Genomic DNA, 13,198 nt, shown 5'->3' on the forward strand with positions numbered 1-13,198 from the left:
ATGCTATTCAGAAAGAGTAGATAAATAAACCAGACAAGAAGTTTCTTTCCAGTATTCCCTTGGTTATCCAATTCTTTTACTGTTTTTATCTAAAGCTTAAAATTAAATTACATCTCATACAACTAATCCAAGATCTCTTCGGAGTTAGCCCCAAAAGAGCTAGAAAACATATCCTGAAATTCAAGGAATCACATGACCCCATTCGTTCTTTTTCCACACAGCTAATTATTTACAAAGTTTTGTCAATATAACCTTCTCAACATCCTTCCTCCTTCATCCCCTGCTCTACACTCACACAACAACCATACCAGTTTAATACCTAATGACCTCTTAGCTGGACTATTGAAATAGCTTTCTTACTGGTGTCCTTGTAACCAGTCTCTCCCCTTTCCAATACATAATCCAAACAACTATCAAAGTGATATTTCTAAAACACATCATAAATGACTATGTAAGTAGCCTCAGTGGCTACCAACTCTATTTTGGCTAAAATACAAACTTCACTGTTTTCCATTTAAAGCCTGTCACAATATGGCTCCAGCCTATATTTTCAGGGTGACTATACATCACTGCCACTCAGAAATTCTTCATTCCTGCCTAACTGGCCTACTTTCCATCCCCACACAAAACACCCATCTTCTCTATTATCTCAACTTTCTCACTCATCTTCAATTCATCTCTTTCTACTGCTTCCCTACTGCTTCTAAACATGCTCATGTCTCTCTCATTTTCAAAAAACTTTTACTTGACCCACTCATCTCTAATTATAGTCCTTTATCTCTCCCAATTTTCCTGGCTAATCTCAAGAAGATTGTCAACAATGGGTGCCTCCATTTCCTTTCCTCTCATTCTCTTAACTCTGCAGTCTAGCTTCTAACTTCCACCATTCAACAGAAACTGTTCTCTCCAAAATTGCCAATGGCTTCTTCTTAATTGCTAAATCAAGGCCGTTTCTCAATCCTTATCCTTCCTGATCTCTTCATAGCATTTAATGCTATTATCACTCTCTTCTCCTTCATACTCTCTTCTTTCCAAGTTTTTTCTACAGTGCTCTGTCCTGGTTCTTCTACTTGCCTGACCACTCCCTCTCAGCCTCCTCTGCTAGAGATCTTGATCTTCATCTCGCCCACTAACTGTGGATGTCCTCCAAACGTGTGTCTTGGGCCTTCTTCTCTTCTTCCTGTATGCTATTTAACTTGCCAATGTCAACTCTCACAGGCTGAATTATCATTTCTGTGCTGATGACTTTCAGATCTACCTAGCTAGCTATAACCCTTCTCTTAGCCTCCATTTGCTGTTGTTCAGTAATTTCAGTCATGTCCAACTCTTCATGGTCCCATTTGGGTTTTTTTTTTTTTGGCAGAGATACTGGAGTGGTTTGCCATTTCCTTCTCCAGTTCATTTTACAGATAAGGAAACTGAGGCAAACAGGGTTAAGTCACTTGCCTAGGGTCACACAGCTAGTAAGTATCTGAGCCCAGATATGAACTCTGAATGGTAAATCTTCCTGACTCCAGACCTGGCACTCTATCCACTGCTCCATCTAGCTGCCTAACAGAGCCATGCAAGGTAGCTAAGGTAACTAGGAGCTTCCCCTTCTCTTAGCTTACATTTTTGTACCCCAATTGCCTACTGGACATTTCAAAGTAGATGTCTTATAAACATCTTAAACTCATTATGTCCAAAACTGTACTCATTATTTCTACATGCCCTTCCCTCTTCCTAACTTTCCTATTGCTGTGAAGGATGCCAACACTCTCATGATCACCAAAGCTCACAACCTAAGTGTCATTCTCAACTTCTCACTTTCACCTCCCCAACCCACATCAGTCTGTTACCACATACTGTTCATTCTACTTTCATAACATCTTTCATCTCCATGTATATCTCTCCTCTGACACTGCCTCCATCCTAATGCAGGCCTTTTTATTGTGTCAAGTCTATATTACTGCAAAAACCTTCTAGCTGGCTTCCCTGCCTTAAGTCTCTCCCTGATCCAGTCCACCCTCGAGAGACTCAGCTGTTAAATGGATCCTCCTAAAACACAAGTCTCACTCACCATGCTTTACAGTCCCCCATTCCCCATTCAATAAACTTCAGCAGCTCCCTATTACCTTCAGGATCAAATATAAAATTCTGCAATTGGTTTTTTAAGTACTTTATAACTTGAATTCCTCTTAACTTTCTTATTTTCTCTCCACATGCTTCAACAATTCTCAGAGTATGGCCTGGGGATACTTAGGGTGCTCAAGCCACTTTCAGGAAGTCTGGAGGTCAACACTATTTTTGTAATAATACTAAGATCTTTTAATGTCTAAGATAGTAAATATCTACAGGTATAACCTACCAAGAAACATATAAAGAGATACTTACTAAATTTTAAGAGTGTAAAGGCATCCTGAGACCACAGAATTTGAGAACCACTGACATATTCTATGATCTAATGGCAACAGCCTCCTTGTTATTTCCCATATAAGACACTCTTATCTCTCAACTGTGTGCATTTTCATGTCCTGTCCTCCATGCCTACAATGGTCTTGGTCCTAGTCTTGACATCTTGGTTTCCCTAGCCAGATAAAAAAGCGTACCTTCTGACAAAAGCCATTCTGATTCCTCTTTAATGCTAGCATTTTCCTTCTGAGATTACTGCCAATTTATCCTGTATCTATTTAATTTGTACATATTTGTCTGCATGTTGTCTCCCCCTTAGACTATGAGTTCCATGAGTTCAGAGACTTTTTTGATTTTGATTCCCCTAGCACTTAGAACAGTATCTTGGCACACAGTAGGCACTTAAAAACTTGCTGACTAGGGGCGGCAAGGTAGCACAGCAAGTAAGAGCACCGGCTCCAGTGTTGAGAAGACCTGGAGATCGAATCCCGGGCTCAGACACTTAGCACCCACCCAGAAACACCTGGCCATGTAACCTTGAGCAAGTTACTTAACCCCAATTGCTTAGGGGCGGCCAGGTGGCTCAACGAGTAAGAGTACCGGTTCCAGTGTTGGGACGACCTGGAGATCGAATCCCGGGCTCAGACACTCAGCACCACACCCAGAAATAACTGGCCGTGTAACCTTGAGCAAGTTACTTAACCCCAATTGCTTAAAAAAAATAAAATAAAATAAAATGGTAACAACAATAATGGTAATAGTATTTATATAGCACTTTAAAACCTGTAGAGTGTTGGGGACAGAGCCAAAATGGAATAGATGAGGAAGCACCCAGGTGAGTTCTCCTAACATTTCCCTCCAAACAACTTTAAAATCATGCCTCAAATGAAATTCTGGGGTGAAAGAGCCAAAAAAAAGGCAGGGTGAGACATTCTTCCAGTTCAAGACAACTTAAGAGGTTGGAAGGCAAGATCTGTGGCATTGGGATGGAGGAAGTTAGCCTAGAGCCCACATGGATATAATACCAGTGGTGGAACTAAGTGGTGGTGGCAGAAGTAGCAGCAGCCTCAGGAGTTCTCAAGGCAGAGATGGTAACAGGTCCTGGAAACTGGTCAGAAAGAAATTACGGAGGATCCCCAGAGTTAACACTGGATACCAGATGCTGTTTGGCAATCCCATTGTCTATACTCATATCTTGGTCACAGTTCAAGGTCAGGGAGGAGCACTTTTGGTCACAAAGGACTGCAGGGACCCTAAGGAGCAATATCATTTCATGTCCCAAGGGATTAGAGGCTCTGACAAGCAGTATCAATTAAAATCCAAAGGAATCAGGTGTCTTTTCTGGGCAAATACCTGAGTATAAACCAGAAGTAGAATGACCACACCTCTCCCCAGATCACATCATCTTGGAAGCACCAAAAACTTCCAAACCCCAAGAAATAGCTCTGTAAGCAGTAGTTTGCAAAAAGCCTTAAGTTTATTAACGTTCCTTCCACTCTGCCAGGAACAGAGCATACATAAGCATAAAGTTAAAGTTTAAGAAATAGAATAGAAAAATACGCGCGGGTGCACACACACGCGCGCACATACACACAGCCTGACAATAAAAAGTTACTGTGGTGACAGAGAAGATCAAGGCACAAACAGAAAAAGACAATGATATCAAAACAGCTACAAGCAAAGCCTCAAGAGGGAAGGGAGGGAGAGGGGAGTAACAAGGGGGAATGTGAACTGGACACAAGCCCAATAAGAATTCCTGGAAGAGATTAAAAAATTATTTTGAAAAATTAGATAAAGAAATGAGAGCAAGGGAAGAAAATTATGAACAGCTTAGTAATAGAGGCACAAAAAATATTGAAGAAAATAACACCTTAAAAAAGAGGTACAAAACTTCACTGATGAAAATAATTCCCTAAAAATCAGAATTGGCCAAATGCAAAGAGGTACAAAAAGTCACTCACTAAAGAAAATAATTCCTTAAAAATTAGAATTGGGCAAATGGAAGCTAATAACTCCATGAGACATCAAGAAACAATAAAACAAAGTCAAAAGAATGAAAAAATAGAAAATGTGAAATACCTCATCAGAAAAACAACTGACCTGGAAAACAGATCAAGAAGAGAGAATTTTGGACCACCTGAAAGCCATGATCAAAGAAAGAACCTAGTCATTATATTTCAAGAAATTATAAAGGAAAACTGTCCCAATATCCTAGAACCACAGGGTATGATAGAAACTGAAAGTCACCAATTATCACCTGAAAGATATCTCAAAATTAAAATCCTCAGGAGTATTAGAGCCAAATTCCAGAGCTCCCAAGGTAAATGGAATTCCAAGCGGCCAGAAAGAAACCACTCAAATATCATAGAGCCACAATCAGGATCACACAATGCTTAGCAAGTTACCACATTAAAGAAGCAGGGGGCTTGGGATATGATATTCCAGAAGGCAGGAGAGCTATGATTAAAACCAAGAATATAACCTATCCAGCAAAACTGAGCATAATTCTTTGGGGGGAAAAATGAACACTTAACGAAAGTTCCAAGTCCTCCTGATAAAAAGACCAGAGCTAATAGAAAATTTGACTTTGAAACGTAAGATTCAAGAGAAACATAAAAAGTTAAACATGAGAGGGAAATCATAAGGGACTCAATAAAATTAAACTGCTTATATTCTTATATGGGAAGATGCTCATAAGACTCTTCTTAAGAATTTTATCATTATTAGGGCAGTTAGAACGATACATAGAAGGTACAAAAGTGAGTCGATTATGTTGGGATGATGTAAATAAATAAACAAATAGGTGAGAACAAAGGATGCCCTGGGAGAAGGTGAAAGGAAGAGAAAGAATGGGGGAAATGATCTCATATAAAAAAAGGCAGAAAAAGAAGAACTTTAACAGTGGAGGGAGAAATGGTAAGGGGCAGGCCTTACTCTCGTAAGTGACCCTCACTCTTGTCTAAACTGGTCTAAAAAAGGGAAATAGACTGACTCTCTCTCTCTCTCAATTGTGTATAGAAATCTATCTTACCAGATAGGGAAGAAAAAGCGTATAAGAGAAAGAGGGGGTGGCAATAAAAAGGGAGGTGGTAATAAAAGGAGAGGCAGATAAAGGAAGGCAGTGGTTAGAAGCAAAACAAACTTTAGAGGAGTAACAGGATAAAAAGAGGATAACCAGAAGAAAATAAGATGAAAAGAAATACACAGTTAGTAATCATAACTATGAATACAATGAATTCACCCATAAGATGGAAGTGGATTAACAATAGATTGGAAACTAGAATCCAATAATATGTTGTTTACGAGAAACACTTAAAACAGAAAGACATACAGAGTTAAAATATGGGGTCAGATCAGAAACTATGATGCTTTAGCTGAAGTAAAAAAAAGACAGGAAGTAACAATCAGATGAATCAGAATCAGATGAATCTCAGACAAAGCAAAAGCAAAAACAAATCTAATTAAAAGAGATAAGCAGGGAGCCTACATCTTACTAAAAGGCACCATACAGAAGTTATATAAATACTACACATATATGTGCCAAATGGTACAGCACCCAAATTCTTAAAGGAAAAGTTGAATGTATAACAGGAGGAAATAAACAATAAAACTATACTAGTGGGGGAACTCAACTTTCCTCCTCTCAGAGCTAGATAAATTTAACCATAAAATAAATAAGTTAAAGAGATAAATAGAATCTTAGAAAAAGTTAGATGTGATAGACCTCTGGAGAAAAATGAATGGAAATAAAAAGGAGCACACTTTTTTTTCTTAGCTTCTACACATGGTACCTTCATAAAAACTGACTGTGCATTAGGGCACAAAAACTTCATAACCAAATGCAGAGAAGTAGAAACATTAAAGGCATCCCTTTCAGACCATAAAACAATAAAAATTACATTCCACAAAGGGTTATGGAAACATAGATTAAAAATTGAAAACTAAATAATCTAATCCTAAAGAATGAGTGAGTTAAAGATTTATAGAGTGCTTTACATATGGTAACTCATTTGATCCTCACAAGAATTCTGAGGTAGGTGCTACTATTTTCCTCATTTTACTGAGGAGGAAGCTGGGGCACAAGGAGGTTAAGTGACTTGCCCAGAGTCATATACCTAGAGAATATATGAAACAAGGTTAAACTCAGGTGTTTCTGATTCCAAGTCCTGCACCCTATCCACTCCTATATACCTAGCTGTCTTGAATAAAGGTTTAACCAATTACAGCTAAAACACTAAACGTAATAAAAACTATCAATATTTAGATTTGTACTACTACTAATAACCAAATTATGACAAAAGGTACAAGAAACAAGTTAACTTCTTGGTTAATTCATTTAATAAAAGAATAAATATATTAACAAGTTAGACCCAAAGGTTAAAAATCACTCTCCTTGAAATTCATGAATTGAAAGGTAAACCAAGAATTAAAATTCTAAAGTTAAACATCTCTCATCGACAGAATGTTGCTATAATTCAATAGATAAACAAGGTAACAACCAAGAAAAGTCAAATAAACACAGCAATAATATCCATAACATCTGAGGATGACACTACTTCAGCATTTCAATTATACTTTTTTCAATCAGGAAAAATCTTCCTTCTCATCTTCCAGTTGCCCCCAACCTCACTATTGAGAAGAAAAATAAAATAAAATCCCTGTTACAAATATGGGTTATAAAGCACAACAAACATCTACATTGGTCATATAAAAAAAAACCATCCCATTCTGTATTCTGAGTCCATTCTTCTATCAGGAGGAAGTTATTAATAAGTTTCATCATCAGTTCTCTGGAATAATGGTTGATCAGAACTCCTAATTCTTTCAAAGTTATTTATCTTTACCATGTTGTCATTGTGTAATCTGTTCTCTTGGTTCTACTCATGTCACTCTGTAGCACTTCATCGAAATCTTCCTAGGTTTTTCTGATACGATTCCCTTCATCATTTCTTTGTTGTTGCCATTTTCAACATTTCTTCATTTCTTACAGCACAGTATTTTATCATACGTATATACCATAACTTGTTCAGTCATTCCCCTCAGATTCCCATTATTTTCTAACTCAAAAAAGAGTTATACACCTTTAAGAGAATTAGTTCACTCAGGACTAATCTACTCTCTCTAATTTACCCTCTTCACCTTTCTTTCCTGTTTCCCTGCTGAATGAAATACATTTCTGAACCCAACTTCTTTGACCAGTTCAGATGAGAATGAACTTTCAAATGTCAAAAGCTACCCTCAACCCTACCCTCTTTTATAGATGTCTATTTGCATACTCCAATTATGAGATTGTTTTCCCCCTTAATCTTTTATTCCTTTCTCTATGCTCTACCCCCAGTGTGTTCTTTTCCCCTTATGTTTCCATTCTTCCCTTAGGATCATCAAGGCATAAGAGAACCATTCCCAGATCTTGTTTATCTAGCCTCTCACTATGACACCTGACAATCATAAGAGGTGACACATATATTATTTCTCCGTATTTGAATTTAAGAAATTTATCCTTTAACCTTTTTATCATTGTTCACATTTACCTTTCATGTTCCTCTTAACTCCTGTGTTTGAACAGCAAAGATTCTACATAGCTCTGGTCTTTCTACCAGAAATGCCTGGAAGGTCTCTATTTCCATAAAAACACATTTTATCTCCTTTAGGATTATGTTCAATTTTCTAAGTAAGTTACACTTGGTTTTAAGTTTATATTCTTTGCCTTCTGGAATACTATTTTTTAGTATTAAACTTAGAATAAAAATATTTTAAGTTCTCTGTTCCTTTACAATAGTAGTTGACAAACCATGTGTGATCCTGATTGTGGTTACTCTATACTTGGGAGTTTTCTTTATAGGTGTTTGCAGTATTTTTTTTTTCTTTGAGTGGGAAGCCATAGATTAAATTTGGTATCATTTTCCTGAGAGTTTTCATTTTGGGGGCTTCTTTGGAGAGGTAATCAGTAGTATTCTGTTTCTACAATGCCTTATTGTTTTAAGAGGTCTGGAGTTTTCCCTTGTGATTTCTTGAAATATGGTATCTGGGGATTATTTTAGGTCATGGTGTTCAGGTAGCTCAATGATTCTTAAATTTTGTCTCCTTGATCTGTTTTCCAGGTCAACTGCTTTTACTGTGAAATATCTTACATTCTCTTCTATTTTTTTTTTTCCCCAGTCTTTTGGGAGCATTTTTTTTTAAATATTTCTAGTTTTCTAGGCTTCTATTTGGTCCATTCAAAATTTTTGGGATGTTTAAGTTCAGAATGAAATTTTTAAAAATTTAAACTGTAATCATGAATTCATTCAATAAACATGCAAATTCCTATGAAGAATAAGAGGTTCCTTCTGGTGTTTCCTTAGCAAGAAATCACAAATCCTCACAGGTTAACTTTCTCTCCCAATCCCTTTCTTCGTAAGGTACTCTATAAGGAGCTAAAGAGGAAACAACTGAGAATAAGACATAGTCCCTGTCTCCAAGGAGCAGAAAAATTTAAAACAACTGTCCTTCCTAAAAACAATCTGAAATATTTTCAGACATGTTTACAAAATTCCAACTTTGAGATTAGGAACAGGAACTGAACCTGGGATTTCACTGATTGTGGAAAATCTCTCTGCCAAGATTACTTATTTCTTTACCAAAACTGCTTATTTTTACTGTTGCTAGTTAGAGCCTGACATTATAGGCTAAATTTAATCTGGAAGACAAGCTGTCCTGAAATTAAATGGATCTCATTTTAAGTATAGAAGGATGAAACTGAAAGTGTACACTACAAATCATGGAAGAAATAACCTTCACTATGTGACAAATTTATCATGAATAATCAGTGTTTTCAGATTATTCATTTCTAACCCTTTTCCTACATTTCTGAAAGGATAATTCTTTTAGCAGTTGTACTCCAGGACACTATGATAAAATGCTAGATTTTGGAATCAGAAAACATGGGTTCAAATTCTAGTTTGGGCAAGTAATTTAACTTTTCCTTATCTGTAATAATGAGCAAGTTTAACTAGGTGTCCTGTGATATCTTTTCACTTCTAAATCTATGCTAAACCCTAACCACATTAATGAAAACCCAGCATTTTTAAAGTGGAAGAAAATGCAAACAAAACATTGCTGTGTACATGCAAGTAAACCAAGGAAATCAAAAGTGTTGCCATGCCAACTTGTCATTTGCAAATTTTAAAAAGGATTACATAAAGATGCTGAAATGTCAATATCTGTTATTTTAAAATAAGTATAGACAGTAGTGTAAAATGGAAAAAAAAAAAAGCTTTGAATTCTATGTCAAAAGACTTGAATTCAAATAAACCACTTGCCCTCAATTAGTTTCAGGTTCCTCATTTGTGAAATAGGGGTAAATGACAACACTTGCATTATTTACCTCACAATTAATATGAAGAACCAAGTCTGTAAAGCACTTCGTAACTACAAAATATGTAAGGCATATCTCACATGCTTTGAAAACCTTAAAATGCTATGTGTTACTTATTACTATAGATTGAAAAAAAAGTTCAGCTGCACATTTCTTAAGTCTTTATTTTTTGACATGTCTATTATTTCAAACCAAATTAGGCTTGCAACAATTTAGCAATTCAACAAACGGGTTACTAACTTTAGTACACTAGAAAGTATGCCAATTTGGAGTCAGAGAACTTGGGTTTGAATCCAATCTGCTAATTAATTACTACCTGTGAGCTTGGTAAAAGCATTTAACTAAGCTCTGGGGATACAATTAATTAAAAGAAAAGTCCCTGCACTCAAGGAGCTTATAATCTAATTGAGGAAGGGGAGGAATAACATACAAAAGAAAGAAAGAGGAGTAGGGACACACAAGGGGTTACCAGGCAGTGGGAGCATCTTGCTCTGTGGAGCAGAAACCAAGCAGAGTAGCAGATGGAATGAGTTTTTTTTTTAAGTCCAGTTTCTGCTCTTTAAAAAGGAAGGCATTGGGAGGAGTTTGGTGCTCCACTCTCCCTCTGATCAGGGAGGAGAGGAGGTGAAGGAAGGCTGAGAAGGCTGACAAGTCAAAGCATGAGTTAGCAGCATTGTGATTAAAGGAGATGAGCTGATCCTGGGAGGGGCATCCTGTTCCTCCATAAGGCTGAAACGCAGGGTGGTATCAGCCTGTGAAAGGACTATGAGGTCAAGGAGTTTGAAACTTTACTTGGAAGGCAGCACGACACACCCCAATCTGTGTTTCCAGTCAGTCTAGGGGCCATAGGAAAAATGGACTGAAGAGGCTTTGAAGAAATTTGAGACAGCTACAGCAGTAATCCAGAGTGGGTAGTAGATAAAGGTTTATACTAGGGTAGTGGCCATAGTGAGAGGCAAGAATGGAAAAGATTCAAAAAGTATTGCAGAGGTAAAGAATTGATAAAAGTTTGGGACTAAATGAAACCTAGTCAAATAAAACCTAAGATTTTGATTGGAGACTGGGTCAACAGTTGTAGTACTAAGAGAAAAAGCAACACTAAAAGGAAGACCAGATTTTGTGGGAAAGATAAGCACCTTGGTTTTAGACATAATGAATTTAAATTCTTGTGGAAAACCTAGATGGCAATATTGATTCAGAGATACAGGCTTCGAAGTCATCTACATAGACTCTTCCAAGGGATAAATGAAATTACTAATCAAGAGAGAAGTATAAACAACCAAAAAAAGAATTGAAAGCACATACCTTAAAGCAAAAAGTTCTTAATTTTTTGTGTCATGGACCCTTTTGTTATCAGATAAAGTCTATGTCTTCCTCAAAACAATGTTTTAAAATGTACAAAACATATAGGATTACAAAAGAAACCAATTATAGGGGCAGCTAAGTGTCGCAGTGAGTAAAGCGCCAGCCCTGGAGTCAGGAGTTCTGTTCTGGCCTCAGACACTTAACACCCACACACACCCACCCAAACACACCCACCCCCACACCCAAAAACTAGCCTGTAACCTTGGGCAAGTTACTTAACCCCAATTGCCCTCCAAAAGGCCAAAAACAAAAAAGAAAAAAAAAGAAACCAATTATATTGAAATATGGTTGTAAAAAAAAACCCCATCACAGAGCTTTTAAGCACCCCTCCTAACAGATCAGGAAGAAGGCAAAGTAACAAAGAAAAAGTAGTTTAGAAAGGAAGGAAAAAAAAATCAGGAAAACATCAACTCTAAAGCCAAGGGAGGAAAGCCAATGAAATCAAACCATTAAATGTGATGATTAACTGGTTGATGGGGGTAAAAGACAAGTTGCAAGGGGTTGAGGAGAGAAAGGATGACTATTTATCAAGAAGTTAGGCAATTTCCAGCCTCATTATATATACTCTATACATTATACATCATAGATATTATACAGCTCTTCTTCACATACTCTATGTTCCAGACAAACTGGGCTTCTTTCAGTTCTTCATAGACATGACATCAGTTATACCTTGCACTAGCCACACCCTATGCTTGGAATGCACTCCCCTCTTCACCTCCAACTCAAAGAATTCCCTGACCTTCAAAACTTAAGCCCCACCTTACCTTTTATTACATCTTTTCTGATCTTCCTCAGACCCCAGGGGAATAGAACACTGAGGAGGAAGTCAGGAAGATCTAAGAATTCAAATCCGGATTCAATTACTTTTCTCTCCTGTATTTAAAAAGTCTTGTTATTTTGCATAAATGTAATCTGTCTATAGTGATATAGAAACATGTCTGTCTGATAGAAATAAGCTCCCTGAGAGAAGGCAATGTTTCAATTTTTTTTTTGTCTTTGTATCCTCAGAACCATGAACAATGCCTGCACATAGCAGGTGCTTAATAAATGCTTGCTGGCATATTTAGATATGAAAGTAATCTAAAAACAAAAGCTATCAATAAAAATAAGATACAAAAATTTTTAAAGCAATTTTCCCCAATGTAATTAATAACATCTACAATTCATTTATACAGTTAAGCAACTTCTTCACAACAATTCTATGAGGAAGGTAATAGGCAAGTATAATTAAGTAAGTAAAGACAGTATTATTACCTCCATTTTATAGATGAGGAAACTGAAGCCAAGGGAGGGGTAATTTGGTCACAGTCACAACTAGTAAAGCAGCAAAGCAAAAACTTGAACCCATATTCAATGATTTGCTAGGTTTTTTTCCTTTTGGGAGTCAGGGAGAGAAGGCAACCAGAGTTAAGTGACTTTTCCAGGGTCACACAACTGATGTCTGAAGCCAGATTTCAACTCAGGTCCTCCTGACTTCAGGGTCAATGCTCTATCCTCTGTACCACCTAGCTGCCTCAATATGCTAGGTCTGTTTTTGTTTTTTGCAATTATACATTCATATAAGCCAACCTAATAAAAGGTGGGAAACAGATTCGAGTTAAGAGAAAATTTTAAAGTCAAGTATCTAAGTAACACAACAATTGAATAAAATGATTGTGTCCACAATTAGAAAACTAATTTTCACAATTTCTAATCTCTACATTTCAAACTTCCTCCAAACTGTTTATAGTACAGAGGGTAAGTCTTAAATGGCCTTTAAGCTCTCAGTGTTAAGCGATTTGCCCAGGGTCACACATCTAGTAATCATCAGGGACCCAAGTCTTCCCAATTTTCCAAAAAAGCATTCAATCCACCTCTCATCAGGCTGCCTCTCTCAAAAAGGTAACCTAGTTCAGGAACTTTCAAGTCATCTTTGTGTAGGAGCCATGATAATTTTCTCTGTATGGTCCTAATTTCAAAGTATGTGCTAATGGAGCATTCTCTCTAAGAACCAGATAATTCACAAATTCAATGGTCTAGGAATAGAACAAGGAGTGTTGACTCCTAGTTTCTTTCTCCAGGCAACATCACTAAAAAAGTAAG

The 13,198-nt window shown here is 36.9% G+C and overlaps 1 protein-coding gene and 1 non-coding gene across 5 annotated transcripts in view; both read right to left on the reverse strand.

The window, feature by feature from the left end:
- The window catches only part of PIAS1 (protein inhibitor of activated STAT 1), a 145,725-nt gene that overhangs the window by 112,271 nt on the left and 20,256 nt on the right, over positions 1-13,198 (reverse strand). The window lies entirely within an intron of this gene.
- On the reverse strand, positions 12,992-13,094 carry LOC138169678 (U6 spliceosomal RNA). Its single transcript, XR_011170430.1, has one exon. It is a non-coding gene; the product is annotated as a U6 spliceosomal RNA (small nuclear RNA).

Source organism: Petaurus breviceps, unplaced genomic scaffold (genome assembly GCF_028583685.1).
Source record: "Petaurus breviceps papuanus isolate PSGF00001 unplaced genomic scaffold, PetGlider_PUasm1.0 37, whole genome shotgun sequence".
NCBI classification, from domain to species: domain Eukaryota; kingdom Metazoa; phylum Chordata; class Mammalia; order Diprotodontia; family Petauridae; genus Petaurus; species Petaurus breviceps.